Here is a 6567-nt window from a genome sequence, read left to right as displayed (position 1 = left end):
ATAAACAGATATTGCACAGAGGCGCTCTCGAGAAGAATGTGGAGGACAAACATCATCTTCCATTTAAAAAAAGGTCATTTAAAGTTTGTAAGTGTCTAGTAGGGACTTTTAAAGTGTATAACAGTGTTGGGCCTCAGCCATGTGTGTGGGACAAAGAACTCAGGCCTGTATCACAGTTCTCAAGCCTGACTAGAGTTATTTTGGAGGCAACTAAACAAAGGAAAGAAAAACCCCAACAGAAACTAACAAATAGGTGTGTGGGGGGGGGGGGGGGGGGGGGGGGGCGAGACAAACCCTTTCCTCATCTTGGCTTACATAGGTTAAACCCCAGAGCTGAGGTTGCTCAGTATAGGTAGCTTTTCACATGCTGAATTCAAGCATCAGAGGATTCAGCTGACTACTTCCACGGCATATTTTTAGGAGTTTTGGGCGCAATCAGATGCTATCAGGTTCGAGCAAAAAGAAGAGTTTCTTTCCTTTGATTTTTCGTAAGACGTCATTGAACGCAACTGGACAGGAGCGCTGAAGGAAGCCCACTGATCCCTGAATCCACAAGGACACATAAAGAACTCGGCTCCTGCAACCAGAAGACCCTATAGAGCAGTGCTCTGGTCGAAGATCTGAATCCTCCTCCTACATCTGTCACGAAGGAACCCTGCCTGAATCTGTTGATTTAACATTCAACAGAGTGACAATCTAACCAGCTTTGCAACGATCACCAGGAGTTACCCCAAGAGCTTTGGTCTGGGCAGAAATAGTTTCAGAAATAGTTATGTTTCTTTTATAACCACTGATAATTATGCATCATTGTTGACGACACGTCACATTCTGTTTATTATCTGTTGTAAGCTGCTGCATTTGTTTTATTATAATGAACTGCTGTGTTCACCTATGTATGTAATGCTATGCTAGTTTACCTTCAGTCAACGGCTTTCACAATCAGAAAGACCAGTGTACCCGCCGTTGAATCAAAGTCCAGCCACTGGCTTTCTGGTGTTTAAGTAACAGTTACTGAACTCAGCTCAGAGAGCTCAAACTATTCCGAAAGGTAACCACACGGCTTCCTTTGTTGTCCACCATTTTGTCACCATGTGACGAAGCCACATGGTGCATTGTCTCTCTCCACCATCTTGTTTTCTTTCTCTCTCTCTCTCTCTCTCTCTCTCTCTCTCTCTCTCATCTACATACACACACACACATTTACACCTCATTCACAAGGTGTGCTTGATAATGTTTGTTTGCTTAGATTAGTTTATAATAGTTATTTGTTTGATTAAGTTCATTGATTTTAGATTGATGTTGCTTTGTTTAAATAAATTCTGTTATAATTTTAAGAGAGCAGTTGTTTGTGATTACTGGTGTATTTGCATTGTGATATAAGCTGGGTGCGAAGGTTTTGTGTACAGATTTCACACCTTCAATCTATTAAATATAGTTATTAATTATTAATAATATTAGTAATTAACTAATTTGAGACTGATTTGAGTGATATTTTGGTTATATTTCCCTGAGTACAGGGTGGTGCCCCAAAACGAGATTAAACATAGTTTAATGATATTTTATTTATATTATTAATAATTAAATATAATTATTAAAGAATATAACCAAAGTTGACTTGATACAACCCCAACAACAGTCCCTACTAGACACTGTAATACACTTTAAAAGTGTATTACAGTGTCTAGTAGGGACTTTTAAAGTGTATTACAGTGTCTAGTTGGGACTTTTAAAGTGTATTACAGTGTCTAGTAGGGACTTTTAAAGTGTATTACAGTGTCTAGTAAGGACTTTTAAAGTGTATTACAGTGTCTAGTAGGGACTTTTAAAGTGTATTACAGTGTCTAGTAAGGACTTTTAAAGTGTATTACAGTGTCTAGTAGGGACTTTTAAAGTGTATTACAGTGTCTAGTAAGGACTTTTAAAGTGTATTACAGTGTCTAGTAGGGACTTTTAAAGTGTATTACAGTGTCTAGTTGGGACTATTAAAGTGTATTACAGTGTCTAGTGGGGACTTTTAAAGTGTATTACAGTGTCTAGTTGGGACTATTAAAGTGTATTACAGTGTCTAGTAGGGACTTTTAAAGTGTATTACAGTGTCTAGTAGGGACTTTTAAAGTGTATTACAGTGTCTAGTATGGGACTAACACTGTTGGTCACTGAAATGCTGTTGATGCCTACAGCAACTTAACCTGTAGGTGGGCCACAAACAGCTGGTGTGGGGAGATAATGACACCCTGTGTGTGTGTGTGGATGTGTGTGTGTGTGCATGTGTGTGTGTGTGTGGCAAATTTCCTAGTACCCTAACTAGAATGCCTTAGACTTAACATGTGAGGGTATATGTGAGTGAGTGTTACATGAATCTCTTTAAATTAAATAGATTTTTAACGTTCAGGAAAACAAACGTGGTTTGTTCTTTGTCTTAGTCTCTCTCTCTCTCTCAGGAGAGAGAGAGACTAAGACAAAACACAGGAACACAGAGCCAAACAGAAACAATATACTAGAGCACATACTTCCTTAGAGGGATTATTTGGAGTGAAGTTAGCCAAAACAAATGCATTTGGGACTTGCCTTGTGTTGCCAGAAAAAAAACAAAGTATGTCAGTTGTTCAAGCCTTGCATTGTAAAAGAAGGATACGGTTTGTTTGTGGGGAGTCAGCCCTGCAGTAGTTTGGAAACAACACAAACAATTTGTTCCCCCTAAAGTTGAAATGAAACCTACATCCCAACCTGTCGATATATTTTTATGAAGGAAAAAGCCTTCAAAAGCCATTTTCTCAAAATAAAGTGCTCCCGGTTTGCTGCAGTCCAACCTCTACTGCAGGTTCAGCCTGTTAGCATTAATAGTAGGCCATATTTCTGTGAAAGGGTTTCAGTGGCACCCAAGTGAGCTCTGCTGCTGTGCTCCCAGGCTGCTGCTGCTGCTATTGAAGGCTCTGCACATCCAAAGAACATGGTAAAGACTTGACTCATCCCCTCTGTCTTCCCATCTCCCCCCCCCCCCCCCCCCCCTTGCTTTTCCTTCGATTTTGTCTCCTTCTGTCTCCCTCTTCATGTGTTTTCAGCCCCACTCATTAATTCACAACCTGCAGCCATATGAGAACACACAGAGAGAAAACAAGAGGAGTTAAAAATGACATAAAGTTCATGAGCTTCAGGCTCGTAACAGTGTTGTATGTGTAAGGAACATGTGATGCGCTGTAATGAAACATCAACCCGTATTGTCAATACAACTCATGTAAGTGGATATATAATGGGAATCTTTGTCCTCTGGGCCAAATAAAAAAAGAAGGCATAAAAAACATGAGAAACAAAGACATTAGAGTCAAAGAATGTTTGGAAGATAAAATAACAACAGGTGAGAAAAAGATGCAACACAATAAAAACAGACTCAGGCACAAAGCAGTCATAGCACAAGTGAGATCAATATGATCAGCATGACAGAGTATGGAGTGTAAACACGACAAAATGGTTGTGTAAAGTAACAGCATGCCCTTTTAAGTACCACCTTCTGTTTCTCTTATTTACCCTAACCCTTACCCTAACCCGATCTAGGTAAAAAAAAATAGAAAAAAGTCCTTGTGGTCTGTTGTTTTTGCTTCAATAATGCAGTGACATTTGGCAGATGGAAAGGGGGCAAGCAGTCTCAGCTTGAGGTGAGCCAGGTCACTTGATTGAAATGTCCAGTATGGGTGGGAGTGAAGACCAGTTGATGTATTGTGGCATGTTTGTTACTTTCTACAAGGTAGAGTCGTCGCCTCTCAACCGGAAGGTCAAGGGTTTAATCCCCAGCTGGACAACATGTCCGATGTGTCCTTAAGGCACTTAACCCTGAATTGCTCCCTCAGCTTCAGTGGTGGTGTATGAATGTATTAGTTACTTCTGATGGATGATACTACATAGTGACCTCTACCATCAGTGTGTGAAAGGAACCAGCAGGGAACCTTTTGGAACCAGCCCAAGGGGCAACCTCCGGTCTCGAAAAATGAAGCCAATGCGGAAGTACAAAAAACTGCAGTTCCTCGAGGTTCCGCTTGAGGCTGGCTGCAGAAGCGCCGGAAGTGCCATAAGCCCACAGCCAAAAAAGCCTGTTTTCACCACAGGAATTAACATGTTTACAGCCTGGTTCAAAAAAACGAGATATATCTGATAAGTTGACGGCCCCTTCTCCTCACACTGTGGGGGGGTGAATTTTTTTATAACTCATCGGATTTTATTCTATTAAGGAAAACGACTATGCCCATATAAGGGTTGTGGCAGATTTGATTGACAGCTCTGCGCGCTGCATCTGTCTGTCAGTTCAGCAGGTCAGGAGGCTAACAGCCTCTGATTTCTCCTCTTTTTTTACTTCGTTTGGAGAGTTTGTTTAACACATATCTGACAACATACATGGCTTGCTGTGCGGTTAACAGACCATCCAACAAGTTGATGCTTCAGTTGTTTTCGGTAAGTGATATAGTAGTGTTATATTTACTGCATACTCATGTGTCAGTATTTATATTTACGGACCTAGCTTGTTTAGCGTTAGCTTGTAAACCAGTCGGCTAACTGTACTCAGTGTAGTCCATTATTTACAATGGTTTAGAAATGTTTGTTGTTAAGATGTTGTTGTTGAACATAATGAGTTTGTGTGATGTTAGAAGCTAAAGGTTCACCTCGGTGGTTAACCGCAGACTGTAAATATGGTTATCTGACGTTATGATGAATGTTATACTCCACCTAAATGTCGACATTAAAAGACAAACTTTGTGTAGTAATTATCCGTCAGTACTTAGCATGAACTTAACTGAACCTAATATGCTGTGTAGGTTATAGAGGATGACATTAACGTTACATGGTTGATATAGTGTCTTAACATTTGTGCAAACGGTTACCAAATAAAAAAAATAATCACTTTGTATGAATTCAGTGAAATTTAATCTGGTTATTAATATAGTTATTAATCGTTACAGATGCTCTTACAAAGAATACAGCAGTAGAAATACAAAATATAAATAACATTTATAATTAAAATAAGATATAAAGCAATTAGTACAAGAAATAGTTTGAAGAATACAGCCATGTACTGAGCTCGTGTTAATAATAAATGAGCTACTGTATGTTCTGTACTAAAGCACAGAGAGTTGGGACCTGTTAATGATTTAAATAATTCAGGTTATATTTGTTTCATGTTAAGATGAAGTACTATCCACAATAAACTGCTTAATTTTTCCTCCAAAATCTGAGGCAATTTGATGTGGAATATCATTGTGCAAGTGAGTGAGAGCTGAAAACATCATGATTACAATAAGGTTTATCTTCTTAACTTTGAATAGATGTTGATTACCTGAATACTGTACCTTTGTTGTCTGGGTAGTACACTGTTGAATTTATAAATGTACTCTTACACACAGATGAATACAGAAAAATAGATGAGAACAAACAAATTGATTTAATGAATAACTGATATTTTCTCTCTTTCTTTGCCATCCTGAAGACCCCTCACTAAAAGTCCATGTTCTCCTGGATCCATGTCACATGCTCGAGCTTCTTCAGAATGACTTTTCAACAGTCGAAGTTCTGGTGAGAGAAGATGGCCAGCAGATAAGACAGCAGTACATCAAGGAGCTCCACAAGCTTCAGGAGGAGGAGGAGGGTTTGCACCTTGGAAGACTGTATTCATGCTTCAGCTGTTCAAATAAAAATAGATCTCCTCCAAACAACTTGTAATCAAACCATTTTCTTCCCATTTTAAAACCCTTTGTCCAGTTTAGATGGGAGAAGTTGATATTATGTGAAATTGATCAGGGAAGACTACATTTCTAAATCATTTTGAACTGTTTTTATTCACAAGTTATTGATCTTATTTACTCTCCATGTATCTTGATTTAAGAATGGGGTTGTGTTTAAGGGCAAATTTTGCAATGACTCTGTTCCATCCCATTTTAAGAAATTAACTGAATTAGTATTTGGTAAAAAAAAATGTCAAAAGAATATAAAGTTGTGTAAAAGTAGACTTCCTTACCTTAGCTATTGAGTTGAGCATTAATGCACATTTTAGTCTTGTCATTTCAAATCTAAAATGTATACTCATAAGTAGAGACAAAGGAGTGCATTTATATAGAAGTATTTATTTAATCTGAAAAACTACATTCAAAAAAAGTCTGTTTTTACAGCAGAGATTAACATGTTTACAGCTTGGTACAAAACAAACAAATAGGTGTGATTAGCTCATGTCTCGATCGACACACTGTACGGGGGTCGTTTGATTTGATGAAGGATAAGAGTTATTCACAATAAGGCGTGTAGCTGACCAGCTTGACAGGCGGGTTTGTCAAGAGGTTTAAAACACGCCTCAGTCTCAGCCTGTGGGTGACATCACTCAGGCCATCCGGGGGAGACCTCCGAGCTGTTGAAGAGAAGCAACCAAAGTCCACCCCAGAAGAACCAACAAATACAGATGTTGTTGAGACTCAGGTTTCTTCCTCTGTCTCTGCAGCTCTCTGGGCACCTCGCCGGACAAGTCACCAATAATCCACACTGTGTCTATAGGAGAAATACAAAAATGTTCAATTAATGCCTCAGACAAGA

General features: G+C 39.0%; 1 long non-coding RNA gene across 1 annotated transcript; it reads left to right on the top strand.

Moving 5' to 3' along the window:
- Window positions 1-4320: 4320 nt before the first annotated feature.
- On the top strand, window positions 4321-5699 carry LOC132993320 (uncharacterized). Its single transcript, XR_009676449.1, has 2 exons — window positions 4321-4443; window positions 5474-5699. It is a non-coding gene; the product is annotated as an uncharacterized LOC132993320 (long non-coding RNA).
- Window positions 5700-6567: the final 868 nt, after the last annotated feature.

The sequence above is a fragment of the Labrus mixtus genome, chromosome 18 (genome assembly GCF_963584025.1).
Source record: "Labrus mixtus chromosome 18, fLabMix1.1, whole genome shotgun sequence".
In the NCBI taxonomy this organism is placed as follows: domain Eukaryota; kingdom Metazoa; phylum Chordata; class Actinopteri; order Labriformes; family Labridae; genus Labrus; species Labrus mixtus.
This window is presented reverse-complemented; position numbering and strand designations above follow the sequence as displayed.